A 14,863-nucleotide genomic window follows, 5' to 3' on the forward strand; every position below is an offset into this window, starting at 1 on the left:
GCATCGCCCCTCTGCAGGCGAGGGGGAGACCTGCCTGGGAATTTGGAGGCCCGGCAGATATAATGAGGTTGCATCCAGGCCTCAACTTCAATTTCACCGTCATAGAGTTGGACGGGATGCTTAAGGAGATATTCAAGCATGACCCACAGCATCCCGAGTGGTTCAGGTTGCCGGTAGGCGTCATTCCTTTGTGCAACAACTCCTCGCGCGACCGCATCTGCGCAATGATGCCGTTGTGTGACTCGCACGGGATCGCTCCAACTTGGCAAGAGCCCGCCGGCGACGTCGTGCAGCAGTTCTTTGATAGCCTAGTGGAGGTGGCGGTCAATGCTGACGAGAAGAAACTCCTCACCCGCGACACCACTGAGCAAGAGATGGAGCGCATCGCCACCAGGGCGGAAGAGGCGGCGGCAGCCGCGGCCGCGGGTGAATTCGGGTTCACCGTGGAGGAAGCGGACGCGGCGTTGGCGATGAGCATTGCCGAACGGGAGCAGCCCGAAGAGGAAGAAGAGCTCGCCGCGCCCGACGCCGAGTCGAACGAGCCCGCCGAGGGTACGAGCGGCCCGCCACCTCCGGGGAGCTTGCCGGGAGCAGGGCCCGGAACGCAGCCCCCAGTGCAGCCAAGAAGGCGCCTCAGCAGGATCAGGGATGCAGCAGGGCGGCAAGCTGGTCAACAGCCGCAGCGCCGCACGACGCGCTCCACCGCGGCAAGTACGGTCGCCGCGGGTGCGCCTCCCGCCGCAGTGGCAACTGGGGCGGGGTCGTCTCGGGCTGGCGCCGCAGTCCCCGCCAAGCGGCCAAGGGATCCCACCCCTCCACCTCGTCGCGCCGGAGGTGGGCCGAACTTCGACCTCTCCGCGCTCAGCTCCGACGAGGAAGAGGAAGAAGAGTAAGATTCCCTTGCTTGTTCTTGTAGTTCTTCAACTTGCTGATCTTGTCTTGCATCGGATCTGATTCACCCTGGGCTCTCCTTTTCAAAACTCTGGCCCAGAGGGCGGCGAAGAGGGCCAAGGCTTAGGTGGTGGTCATCGAGGACGAGCCCACTGCGACGACAGGAGGCGCGCCCGAGACTACCTTGCCGGACCCGGCCATCACTTCGCAGAGCAGCCCCCAGCGCAGCCTCCAGCGTAAGCATATGGTTTACTTTCTGCTTCTGGGTGCGCGTGGTTGCTCTTTTCCTTTGTTGACATCCGATCTCTGTTTTGTCTGTGCAGGAGCAGAACAACTTCATCAGGAGGGCATGGTGATCTCTTCTGACTCGTCGTCTGCTTCTACGCCGCCAAGGGCGGACTCCCCGGCAAGGGAGCGATCTTCGGCAAGGGAGGAGTTTCCGGCAAGGGAGGAGTCTCCGGCAAGGGGGGAGTCTCTGGCAAGGGACAGCGCCAATGATCCCCCGGTGGTGGAGGTCATGACAGCAGATCCTAGCACAGGTAGTCCTTCTTGCCTGAAACTTTCCTTGTAGTCTTCTGCTGATTTTTCTTCTCGGATACTTGTTTGATTTCTCCTTCTTCCCCGGTCGTCAGACCCACCCTCCGTGGATCCGATGGAGACCGAAACGGGCGGCGAGGAGGACGCGCGCGGCAATACTGATGATGCCGCGGCCACCGAAGAAAGGGCCGGCGCTGACGTGCCCGCCGGCGAAGAGGCCGCCAAGGCTGCCGCCGAGGAAGCTGGCGGGGGATCTGGCGATCGCACTGACGGCCCTGAGGCTGCAGGAGCGTCAGGCGCTGCACGGACCGCTGATCCCTCCGCCGCTGCCGCAGCGCCAGGCACCGAGGAGCCCCAGCCCGGCGCCTATCTGAAGGCTGGCAAGGGCATCTTCATCAAGCTCCCCTGGGCGTCGAGCCCCAGGGCGCCGGTGGAAGGAGAAGCTCTGGATGGGGAGGTGCTTGCCTCCGCCGGGTTGTCGATCGTCGACGCGCCGGGAAGCAGCAGTGAAGAGCCCGAGGAGGAGCGGCTGCTGCGGAGGCTGCTGGCGCTCTAACGCGCCCGCCAAGTCAAGTTGGAGTCCCAGGAAGCGCTTGCCGCGAGGGCGAGCGTGGACATAGAGAAGCGTGCAGAGGAGCTCCGGGGTCTTCGTCAAGAAACTCTCCGGGCCTTGGCGGAGGAGCGGGAGCAGCTTGCTGAGGAGCGAAAGGCCTTCCTCCTCGAGAAGGCCGAAGCTGAAGAGCAGCAGCGGCTCACTGGCGAGAAGCTGTACGCGCGAGAAGGCGAGCTGACTCAGCGGAAAGTGAACCTCGACAGCCACGAAGAGGAGCTTGCCGCGCGCGAACGGGCACTTGGCGGGACGCTCCAAGAGGCAAAGGATACGGCTGCGGCTGCCGAGGCCGCCAAGAAAGAATTGGAGGCAAAGGTGGCGCAGCTAGAAACTGATCTGAAGGTTGGTGGCGAAGAGCTTGCCGCCCTCAAGCTAGAGCGCGAGAAGGACGCCCTTGCCCACGGTGAGCTGCAGGGCCGACTCGCCGAGAGGGGCAAGGAATTGAGCGCCGCCAAGGATTCCAACGCCGATCTGACGCTGAAGCTGGCCACCTTGACGGAGACGTTGGACAGCGCCAGGAAACGGGAGGCAGACTTGAAGAAGGACATCGAGGCCAATGAGGCGCTGCTAGCGAGGGCCGCCGAAACCCAGAATCTTCTCAGAGATACTGTGGAGCTCTGGACGGAGGGCCTCGTGGACATTGCTGCAGTTATCGAAGAGGAGCTGGTGCAATTGGGGGTGGAAGGCTTCGGGTACTCCTCCGACGAGAACCTCCAACCCAGCGCCAAGCTCACTCTGTTCTTCAAAGGCGTGGCGGCGGCGCTCCAGCAACTCCGGGAACGGATCCCAAAGCAGTTGGCCGACGAGTCACGCTCGATTTGTGCCGGAGTTCTGGAGAAGGTGCTGGTGAAGGTGGCCTTCCGCAATCCGGGCCTCAACCTCACCAATGTCCTCAGGAAGCTGCCGGCGGACGCTGATCTTGACGCACTTAAGGCCCTCGTCGCACCCATTGTCGACAGGGTGAACGAGGTCAAAAGGGTTGACGTTGGTCGCGTAGATTAGGCCGTCCGTTTTCTTCTTTTCTTGTCGCTGCCAGTCATGTCATGGGAACACTTTATTAGAGGCGCGACAAGTTATTCTTGTAATATAACTCTATCTTAGGTAAAAAAAATTGTTGTGTTACTTCCTTTACTCGACTCTTGGCTTTGTATGGTTCTGCCCTACGCTTTCTAGGGAAACTTGCCGGTGCAGGCACCCTTGCCGCGAGCGCCGAGTGCGGAACTTCGGCAGCCTGCTGGCGGGGTCGCTACCGACAAGCAACCTTGTCGCAACTAGTTGCAGCTCACTTAAGTTGTTGAGCGGACTCGAAACAAAGTAAGGGCGCTAGCGGCTCACTTAAGTTGCTGAGCGGACTCGAAGCAAAGTAAGGGCGCTAGCAGCTCACTTAAGTTGTTGAGCGGACTCGAAACAAAGTAAGGGCGCAGCTAGCTGTGAATTGGTTCCTCCGCGCACAGGTTTTCCATACAAAGCACGGTCGTTCAAGGAAAATAACTCAAAAACTTAAAAAACTGATTGCTCAAGCTTTAGCAACTTAGCTTTTCTGTCGTCTGCTTCCCGGCAAGGAGAAACTTTTTTTTGAACGGCCTGGTCCACACCATTATCTTCTCCTTCCCCCCCCGGTAAACCTTGTGGGCGAGGGAACCTTCCTTCTTTTGAGAAAGAGACAGAGAAATAAAGCAATGATATGGAGCCTTGGGCTCGTTATCGCTTACCGGGGTCTGGTGCTGCACAAAGTGTCAGATAATATATGCGAAAAAGGATCATAGCATAAGGAAACTGACAAGATGTGCGGGGCACATGAACTTTACTAGTGCACGGGGTCTGCGCCCGGCTCTGTACAAAGGATTACATGCAACAGCGGCAAGACTTGTACAGAAAGGTGGTTGCCGGACAGGGTCCGACAACCGCGCCTTACGGGTAAAACTTACGAAGATGCTCGATGTTCCAGGAGTTGCTCACCGGAATGCCATCTTCGGTCTCAAGGCGGACAGCGCCGGGCCTAGTGACTCGTTTCACCCGATAAGGGCCTTCCCACTTCGGCGTCAACTTGTTGGAATTCTTGGCCGACTGAACGCGCCGAAGAACAAGGTCGCCTTCCTCGAGACTCCTGGCATTGACTCTGCGGCTATGGTAGCGGCGCAGAGCTTGCTGGTAGCGAGCGGCTCGCACAGCAGCCTGGAGACGGTCTTCCTCAAGGAGCAGCGCGTCATCTTGCCGCAGCTGCTCTTGCTCGAGCTCATCATAAGCGAGCACTCGAGGTGACCCGTATACGAGTTCCGTGGGGAGAACTGCCTCCGCTCCATAGACTAGAGCGAAGGGTGTCTGGCCAGTGGCTCGATTTGGCGTCGTCCTGATCGACCAAAGAACCACCGGCAGCTCCTCGATCCAGTTTCTTCCGCACTTGTGCAGCCTGTCGAAAGTTCTGGTCTTGAGGCCTCGCAGCACTTCAGCGTTTGCCCTCTCCGCTTGACCGTTGCTTCTCGGATGAGCAACAGAAGCGAAGCAGACCTTGGCGCCAAGATCTTGGACGTACTGCATGAAGGTGCGGCTCGTAAATTGCGTGCCGTTGTCGGTGATGATCCTGTTCGGGATCCCGAAACGGCAAACAATCGACCTGAAGAACTTGACTGCTGACTGTGCTGTCACCTTCCTCACTGGTTCCACTTCCGGCCACTTTGTGAACTTGTCGATTGCAACGTACAAGAACTCAAAGCCCCCGACAGCTCGGGGGAAGGGGCCGAGGATGTCGAGCCCCCAGACCGAAAATGGCCAGGATAAAGGGATCGTCTGGAGAGCTTGAGCTGGCTGGTGTATCTGTTTGGAATGGAACTGGCACGCTTCACACTTGGTTACTTGTGCAGTTGCATCCTGGAGGGCTGTCGGCCAGAAGAAGCCTTGTCGGAATGCTTTGCCGACAAGTGCTCTTGCGCCAATGTGGTGACCACATATGCCTCCATGTATCTCTGCCAACAGCTGTTGTCCATCTTCCCGGCGAATGCACTTCAATTTCACACCGTTGAGTCTTATTCTGTACAGTGTGCTGTCGACAAACTTGTACATACTTGACTGCCGGGCTACTTTTTCAGCTTCTTCTTGCTCTTCGGGAAGCTCTCCTGTCTGAAGGAAACGGACAATCTGCTGCGCCCATGCTGGAGCTTGCGGCTCGACAACAAGGACTAAAGGCATATCTGTTGCTGCGGGAACATCCGCTTCTACGGCAAGATCCTGCGGCTCTGCCGGAGCGTGATATTCCCCGGCAAGCTTGCCGGAGCAGAACTTGTCGGGAGCGTTTGCTTCGACGGAACAAACCATAAGGTTTGCCGGAGCAGACTGCCCCTCAGCATCCTTGGTGTTGATCTTGGGGACTTTCTTGGCGGCGGCTTCGGGGAGCTCTGCCGGAAAGTAGTCACCAGAAACCAACTTCCTCTTCTTATTCTGTCCAGTTGATGGTGTCACGGAAGGTTGAGTCAGCTTGAGCACAAAGATCCCTGGTTCCACAGGCAACTTTAGTGCAGCGCATTTTGACAGGCCATCAGCAATGTCATTCTGAGCTCTTGGGATATGCTCCATTTGTAGGCCGTCAAAGCGCTCTTCTAGCTTCCTCACTTCATCAACATATGCTTCCATCAACGGGCTCTGGTAGTTCTTGTTCACTTGGCGGACGACAAGCTGCGAGTCACCCCTGATAATGAGCTTCTTGATCCCAAGGTCGGCTGCTATTCTGAGACCGGCAAGCAATCCTTCATACTCTGCAGTATTGTTGGTTGCTTGCTCTTTGGGAAAGTGCATCTGGACTACGTACTTGAGGTGCTCTCCGGTGGGTGCGATAAGCAGCACGCCAGCACCGGCGCCTTGCAGCGAGAAGGCACCATCAAAGTACATCAGCCACTCTTTGCTTGTCTCCTTGACGGGGATGCTCGTCTCTGGAATTTCTTCATCTGGAGTTGGCGTCCACTCTGCTATGAACTCTGCCAATGCCCTGCTTTGGATTGTTGCAGTGCTCTCAAACTTGAGGCCAAAGCTTGACAGTTCCAATGCCCACTCGACAATCCTGCCTGTTGCTTCCGGATTCTGCAGTATCCTCTTCAGCGGAAAGCGAGTGACGACTGTGATCTCGTGTGCCTGGAAGTAATGGCGCAGCTTTCTCGAGGCCATGAGAAGGCCGAAAAGCAATTTTTGCACACCAGAGTACCTCGACCTAGCCCCCTGTAGAAGGGAGCTGACAAAGTAAACTGGGCGCTGCACCATCTTCTTCTGCACGTCCTTGCACATCTGCGCAGATCCATCTTTGTCGGGACTAGAGCTTGCCGGACCGGAGCTTGCCGGACCAGAGCTTGTCGGAGAAGCCCCCTGCTTGTCGCTGGATTCACTTGCCGCGGCTGCTGGCTCATCGTCCGCCTCCCTCTCCGCTGCTAACGCAGCACTAACCACTTGATTGGTTGCCGCTAGGTACAGCAGCAACTTCTCTTGTGGCTTAGGTGCGACAAGTATTGGAGTGGAGGACAGGTACCTCTTCAAGTCCTGCAGCGCAGCCTCCGCCTCCGGAGTCCATTTCATTGGACCTGCCTTTTTCAATATTTTGAAAAACGGCAAGGCGCGCTCAGCAGACTTAGAGATAAACCTGCTGAGAGCAGCCACGCACCCGGCAAGCCTTCGCACATCCTTGACGCGCTTCGGTGCTTCAATCTGCTCGATGGCCTTAATCTTGTCGGGGTTGGCTTCAATTCCCCGCTGAGACACAAAGAACCCGAGAAGCTTGCCGGAAGGGACTCCAAACACGCACTTCTCGGGGTTGAGCTTGAGGTTGATCTTGCGCAGATTTGCAAAAGTTTCTTCTAAATCTTGGATCAGGGTAGCCTTGTCCTTGCTCTTGACCACTATATCATCCATCTAGGCTTCCACATTTCTGTGTATCTGTGGCTCAAAAGCGACGTGGACTACTCTTGCAAATGTTGAACCAGCATTCTTCAACCCAAAGGGCATTCGTACAAAACAGTATGTGCCACAAGGGGTGATAAATGCGGTTTTCTCCTCATCCTCTTCTGCCATGAAGATTTGATGGTATCCTGAATACGCATCAAGAAATGAAAGCAAATCACATCCAGCTGTGGAGTCAACAATCTGGTCAATGCGCGGCAAGGGAAATGGATCTTTGGGACAAGCTTTATTGACATCAGTGAAGTCTATACAAAGCCTCCATTTCCCGTTCGCCTTGCGCACGACTACAGGATTGGCCAACCACGTGGGATGGAGCACTCCTCTGACAAGGCCTGCTGCTTCCAATTTCCTGATTTCTTCTGCAATGAACTCTTGGCGCTCCACCGCTTGCTTCCTGACTCTCTGCTTGACGGGCCGCGCATGAGGACAGACGGCAAGGTGGTGCTCGATTACTTTCCTGGGAACACCGGGGATATCAGACGGTTGCCATGCAAACACGTCGACATTCGCCCGCAGGAAAGCAACGAGCACGCTTTCCTATTTGGGGTCAAGCGTGGCACTGATGGTGAAGGTACCACCAGTGCCGTCCTCCTTGGCGGACACCTTCTTGGTCTCGGGTGGAGCTGCCATCGTCTTCTTGCACTTGCCGGTGGAGCTCGATGGTGCGTCCTCGACGGTAGCGCAGCACTCCGAAGAGGTGCGCTTGCCGGAGTGGGCATCAGAGCTCTTGCCGGACTTGGCCTTCTTCTTCCCCTCGGGAGCCTCAGTGGCAAGCGTGTGGTGATCGGCTGCGGCTGCTGCTTCCCGGTAGATCTTGTCGGCGCAGATAAGGGCATCCTTCTTGTCGCCGGGGACAGAGATGACACTTATCGGGCCTGGCATTTTGAGCACGTTGTATGCATAGTGAGAGGCTGCCATAAACTTGGCGAGCGCTGGACGGCCAAGGATCCCATTGTAGGGCAATGGAAAATCGGCAACGTCAAATGTGACCCTCTCAGTTCTGAAATTCAGCTCGCTGCCAAATGTGACCGGCAGCGTGATCTTCCCTTTCGGCTTGCTCCTTCCCGGGTTGATTCCTTGGAATGTGCCGGTCTCTTCGAGCTCGCTGTCAGGGATCTGGAGTTTGTGAAGGACCGCGGAGGAGATGAGATTCAAGCCGGCCCCGCCGTCAACTAGCATCTTTGTGACCTTGAGGTTGCGGATAGTTGGTGAGACCAACATCGGCAAGCACCCGACCGCAGTTACGCGATCAGGGTGATCCCCAATGTCGAAGATGATAGGCGTGCTGGACCATTTCAGGGGCTTGCGTGACTCTATGGATGGCTCTGCTGCATTCACTTCCCGCATCCACTGTTTGAGCTGGCGGTGCGAAGTATGCAGAGAGGCGCCACCGTCAACGCACAGGACCTCTGTGGCTTTCTGAAATTCCTGCTCATCGGCCTCATCATCATCCACGTCTTCGTCATCATCATCGTCATCTTCATCCTTGTCGCGGCCGCGGGGAGGTCTGTCTCCTTGCCGCTGTTTGGCCTTGCCGCGGCGTCCTCCCCGACCGGGGCGTTTCTTGCCGGATCCACCGGTTCCTTCCTGGGCCTTCTCTTTGTCGCGTCGCTCGTATTCAGCTTTCTGCTGCTCAGCAAGCTGTTCGACCTTCTTGCAGTTCTGGAGATCGTGACCCTTGGTGCGGTGAATCTTGCAATACTGCCTGCCGGAGCTGTCCTGCTTGTCGGCGGCCGCCACAGGATGGGCCTCCTTGTCGGAGCCACCAGCCTTAGCTTCCTTGGCGCCACCTCCGTTGCCGGTCTGCTCGACAGCTAGCACTTCCTTACCCTTATTCCTTCTGTTGTTCCGCCGCCGGCCTTTCCTTGCCGGGGCGGCATCCTCACTGTCAGATCCTCCTGCTCCTGTACTCTCTCCGGGGAGCCTCCTCCCCTCTTCAGCGCGTGCACACTTGTCAGCCAGGGCATAAAGCTCACTGACGTCTCTGATTTTACACATCGCCATCTCCTCCCTCATCCTTCGGTTTCGCACGTTCTGATGGAACGCGCTAATGATCGCGGCGGGGTGGACGTCTGGGATGTTGTGCTGTACACGGCTGAATCTCTGAATGTACTTGCGCAATGGCTCTCCTTCCTTCTGGGCGAGCAGATGAAGATCGCTCTCTTGGCCATGTGGCTTGTGGCCGCCTGTAAAGGCGCCGACAAACTGATGGCACAAATCAGCCCAGGAGGATATGGAGTTGTCCGGCAAGTGCATGAGCCAGGATCTGACATTGGGCTTGAGCACCAGCGGGAAGTAGTTGGCAAGGATCTTGTCATCTCGCCCCCGGCAGCCTGCACCGCAATGGTGTAGATGCTGAGGAACTCCGACGGATGCGTCTTGCCGTCGTACTTCTCCGGCACGTCTGGCTTGAAATTCTTTGTGCTGGGCCACTGGACTTGCCGCAGCTCACGGGTGAACGCAGGACAACCTACCGCGTACGGCAGATCGCCTGGTTCCCCTGGCGCATGCATGTCAACAGAGAGCCCAGCGCGCTTGTCGGATTGACGTCGCGCTTCTCTTCGGCGCTCGATGCGGGTTCGAGCGTCTTCTTGTTGTCGTTCATGGAGAACTTGGCGCTGGTCGCGACGAGCTCGTGGGTCCGACGACGCGGTGGAGCCGCTGTTGGGGTGGACCCGGCGAGTCGGCGATTTTGGCCTTCGTAGTGGAGAGTGCATGGAAGTCGCACCTCCCTCAGTCTTGTTGCCATCGGCTCGCGTCCGGCTGTCCTGCCGCAGCAGCGAGGTGCTTGGTCACCGCGCAGTGTCGCCGTTGGCGAAGCCGATGAGGCTCTGGATAGTGGCCCTCCATTCGTCGGACTTGTCCGCCGTCGGAGGATAGTCCAGGAGTAGCTGGGCCTGCGCCAAGGCTTCTGCTGGGGTGGTGGGCGGCGGAGGTGAACGGTGCGAGGAGAGGGGCGTGCTCGGACTCCTAACCAAGTTAGAAGGAGCAGCGTCCCGTCCCGGCGACCGTACCTCGCTGGGGCCAGCATGCTGGCGTGCATGCTGGTCTTGAACGCCACGCGAACCACCAGCTTGATCTTGGGTCAGCGGACGTATGGCGCTGTGAACGCCATGACGCTGCTGGTCCCGCGCCTCTTGAGAGGGACGCGGTGCGCGCATGGACGCCGAGGTCTGTGCCGCCTTGTCCTTGGACTTGGCAGCGCTGTGGGCTCCCTCGTCGACGCCCATTCCTCCGCCGGCGTCCACTCCACCACCCGGTTGCTCCGGAGGCGGCGGAAGCGACGCAGACGGAACAGCTGCCTCTGTATTCTTCTTCTTAGATGGCATGTCGATGAAGACGATGAAGATTTAGCTTGCGTGCACGCCGGATCGGGTTCGCACGATCTCGACGCCCCCTACCTGGCGCGCCAGAGATGTCGGGGGCGATGTTGATTCCACCAACACCTATGGGGACAGGGCCCCTTTTGGTTCGGTGGGGGGCGGAGAGCGCACAAAGAGCGGATCGAGGCAGTGCACGCGGGCGATTTTACCCAGCTTCTGGCCGCATGGATGCGTAAAACCCTACTGCTGCTTGTTTGTGTATATTGGATTCTTGCTCAGGAGCGATGGACGCTGCCAGACTGAGCGTGAGAGTGTTTCTGGTGTTGAATGAGCCGAACTGGCCCAACCTCCGAACCCCTTCTACGTTGCGCTTGGGCCTCCTTTTATACTCTCAAGGGGTCACCGACAGGGGGCAACGTAAACAAGAAGGGTAAAAATGGAAAAGGATGCGCTAGGTGCAGCTACCGCTACTGTGGATACAGTGCACCCTACCTAACTCTGACGGCAGGGGACAATGGCATTAAATGCCTGTCTGAGTCTCCTAAACAGTGCAAAAGGTGACCGTTAGGAGCGCCACCATTTGCCACGATGGGCTTCTCTTCATCTCCGCTTGCCACCACGTACCCCTAGCTGCACGGCCTCCTGCCACGTGTGCTAGGGAGAGTCCCAAAGCGACACGTTAGCAGGTATGCTGGAGCGCGGGCACGAAGTGGGGGTTTCCCGCGGCAAGCTCCTTGCCGCGGCCATCGTCTTGTCGCGTCCGGAAGCTTGTCGCTCGCCGGATCTTGCCGGGACGCAGGGCGCATTGTGGCAAGCTTTCTTGGTATGCCTTGAGTGGCCTTCCCGGCAAGCTCCTCTTGCCGGGGTCTTGTCTCTTCCCGGCAAGATCCTCTTGCCGGGGCCTTGGTTGGCCTTCCTAGCAAGCTCCTCTTGCCGGGGCCTTGGTTGGCCTTCCTGGCAAGCTCCTCTTGCCGGGGCCTTGGTTTGAGTACTTTGTTCTTGAATGGTCTTCAAGGGAACCACGGATGGTCCTGGCGGTCACCCGGCAAGCCTTGCTGCGGGGCGCTGCAACTGCCCGTGCACGAGTTCGGGGTAATAGGGTACCCCTACTGTAGTACACCGACAATGATATTCTTATTATTGGGGATGTGCATATCCCCGTTGAGGTAACATAGTGTTATTCGAAATTTCTCCGGTTCCATGTTATTCGGAATGAGTTCGTTAACAAGACTTGATCAACCTTGTTAGTGGATTCCTTTTGATGATCATGAGATGGATGAAACTAGAAGGCACAACCTTCTGTACCTTCCTTTTACTTTCTGTTATTTATATTAAATAAAATAAAAATAGTATTTTCCTGTCTGTTATCTGATTATCCATGCAATATAAAAATACCCCGAAAATAAAAGTTCTCCAAATGCCCTGAAATTTAAATATGATTTTTTTCTGGAATGTTTGAGAATATTTGGCACTGAGAACACAACACGGGGGTCAACCACCTGCTGACGATGGTGGAGGGTGCACCCTACCCCATGGGCGCGCCCCTGCCTTGTGGGCCCACGGTGGCCCTCCTCCACTTATTCCTGCACCCACACACTTCTTCTTCCTCCCACAAACACGAATATCCAGCTCAAACCCGAGTCCAAGCTCATTTTGCTGCCATTTTCGATCTCCTTGCTCAAAGCACCTCTCACAAAACTGCTTGGGGAGATTGTTCCTTGGTATGTGACTCCTCCATTGGTCCAATTAGTTTTTGTTCTAGTGCTTTATTCATTGAAAATTTGTGCTACCTAGATGACCATGTTCTTGAGCTTGCATGTGAAATTTATATGGTCAAAAGTAGTTTTGATGCACGATATAGGCTCTAGGCACTTGTATGAGTAGTTGCTATCAATATTATTGAGTTTGGTTCACTTTTATTTTGAAGTTACTAAAAAAATCAGAATATTTCAGAGGAAGAAATATGCTTAGGAAAATGTTCCAGGGTGGTTCTTCAAGGAAGCAAGGACCCAGGCTTGCAATGCGTGATGCTGATGATGAGCCACCAAGAGACGCTCCAGTGTGTCCTTGTGAATGACCTTCTGAGAACTTTATGGATCGAGCGGGAATTAAGGAAGAATTTAACGCATATTTGCGTAACGCTGATCTTGTGAGCTTCGAGGAAGATAAGTGCAGCCAGTATCACAATCTCACTAGTTCCTTTGTGAGGAGGTTTGAATTTTCATCTTGACGTAATTCTCCAACTGTCCTGTTTGATCTTTATGAAAATTCTTACACTATGGACTTAGAGGATTTTACCACTGCTTGCAAACTTCCACAATGGGGTAGTATAAGGGATCCTCGCAAATATGAATTTAAAGATTTTCTTGCTAGCATAACTGTGGGAGAATCTAGAGATATAACACAAGCTACCATATGGAGCATTGACTTTCCTGCTATACATTATCTTGCTCTCTTCATAGGTAGATTCATTAATGGTAAAGATGAGGCATGTCACATGTGTGTCCCTGACCTCAGTATTCTTAGGAGTGCTGTGTTAGGAGATAAATCTTATAATTTGGGAGCCACTGTTGCACGTAGGTTGCATCTTAATAGATTTAATGGAGATTTCTTTGGAGGAATTTATGCAACCCGCATAGCTAATTTTCTTGGTATAGCCATACGCGAAGATGATATTGAATTACCCCCTGCTTACCTAGACTTTAATGCTATGGTTCACCACCAGTTTGTCCAGAGGAATGAATCGCCTCTCCAATATCGCCTAATCTTTGACAGATGCCGTGCTGTCCATATTACTCTCCTTGCTCCTGCCTTCTTTGATCATCTGGCAAAAGGAAAATATATTATTACCAGAGAGGAGGCAGATGAGTATGAGACGAGAGCGGAGGCCGCTCGTGGCCATGCTGCAGCTCAGGAGGCGATAGCCGCTGCATCTCAGTACGACCCCAGCTACTATTATGGATATCCGCCAGGCCAGCCGTGGCCATAGACCAACCTAGGCCAAAAGCCTAAGCTTGGGGGAGTATATATTTCCCACCGACATTACATTTATGTTCACACACTCATTGCTAGATGTCGGTGCTCATATTTTTTCATTGTATCATCCATGTTAGTTTACTTTCCTTTTTATGCTTTCTTTTTGTGTGTTTGATAAACCTTAAGAAAAACCAAAAAAATTAGTTGTAGCTTTTAATTAGTTTACTTTCCATGCTTGTAGTAGTAATTAAAAAGAAAACCCAAAAAGATTTCATGTTCTTCTTTTACTTGTTGGGAGCTCTCCCATGTAAATAGTTTTATTTCTTTTCTTTTCTTTGGGGGTCGATAGGAGAAGACCATAATTAAATTGTTGAAGTGGCTCTTGTATGCATTATTGTTGATCTGACAAAAGAGCCCATATTGCCTTGTCTTCTCCTGTTTATCGAATGCTTGCAGATTCCAGCTTAGTCCAATGCACGTGCACTATTATTATTATTCACATCGTTCGGTCGTGCAAGTGAAAGGCAATTATGACGATATATGATGGACTGACTGAGATGAGAAAAGCTGGTATGAACTCGACCTCCCTTTTTTTGTAAATATGATTAGTTCATCGTTCCTGATTCAGCCTATTATGAATAAACATGTTTGCAATGACAACTAGAGATCATAGTTTCTTGTGCCATACTTGATTAGCTATGAGTTATAATGGTTTACCTTGCGTGCCAACATGCTATTAAAATGGTTATAATAGGGTGGTATCCTCCTCTCAATGATTTAAGTGACTTGACTTGGCGCATGTTCACGCATGTAGTTGAAACAAAATCAACATAGCCTTCACGATATTTATGTTCATGGTGGATTATATCCTACTCATGCTTGCATTCGGTGTTGATTAATTTTAATGCATGTTCATGACTGTTTTCGCTCTCTACCTAGTCACTCCCCAGTCTTTTGCTAGCCTTCACTTGTACTAAGCGGGAATACTGCTTGTGCATCCAAACTCCATAAACCCCAAAGTTATTCCATATGAGTCCACTATACCTACCTATATACGGTATCTACATGCCGTTCCAAGTAAATTTGTATGTGCCAAACTCTAAACCTTCAAATAAATATCCTGTTTTGTATGCTCGAATAGCTCATGTATCAACTAGGGTGTCCGTATCTTCCATGTTAGGCGGGTTATTCTCAAGAGGAGTGGACTCCGCTCCTCACTCACGAGAAAGTGGCTGGTCAACGGGATGCCCAGTCCCATGCTTTATGCAAACTAAATCAAAATAATTGCAAACAAAACTCCCCCTGGGACTCTTGTTAGTTGGAGGCACTCGTTGTTTCGAGCAAGCCATGGATTGATGCTTGTTGGTGGAAGGGGGAGTATAAACTTTACCGTTCTGTTTGGGAACCGCCTATAATGTGTGTAACATGGAAGATATCGCCATCTCTTGGTTGTTATGTCGACAATGAAAGTATACCACTCAAAATATTATTCACCTCTATTTCAAAACTGAGCTCTGGCACCTCTATAAATCCCTGCTTCCCTCTAGAAAGGGCTTATCTATTTACTTTCATGTTGAGTCATCATCCT

The sequence above is a fragment of the Triticum aestivum genome, chromosome 4A, assembly GCF_018294505.1.
Source record: "Triticum aestivum cultivar Chinese Spring chromosome 4A, IWGSC CS RefSeq v2.1, whole genome shotgun sequence".
In the NCBI taxonomy this organism is placed as follows: Eukaryota; Viridiplantae; Streptophyta; class Magnoliopsida; order Poales; family Poaceae; genus Triticum; species Triticum aestivum.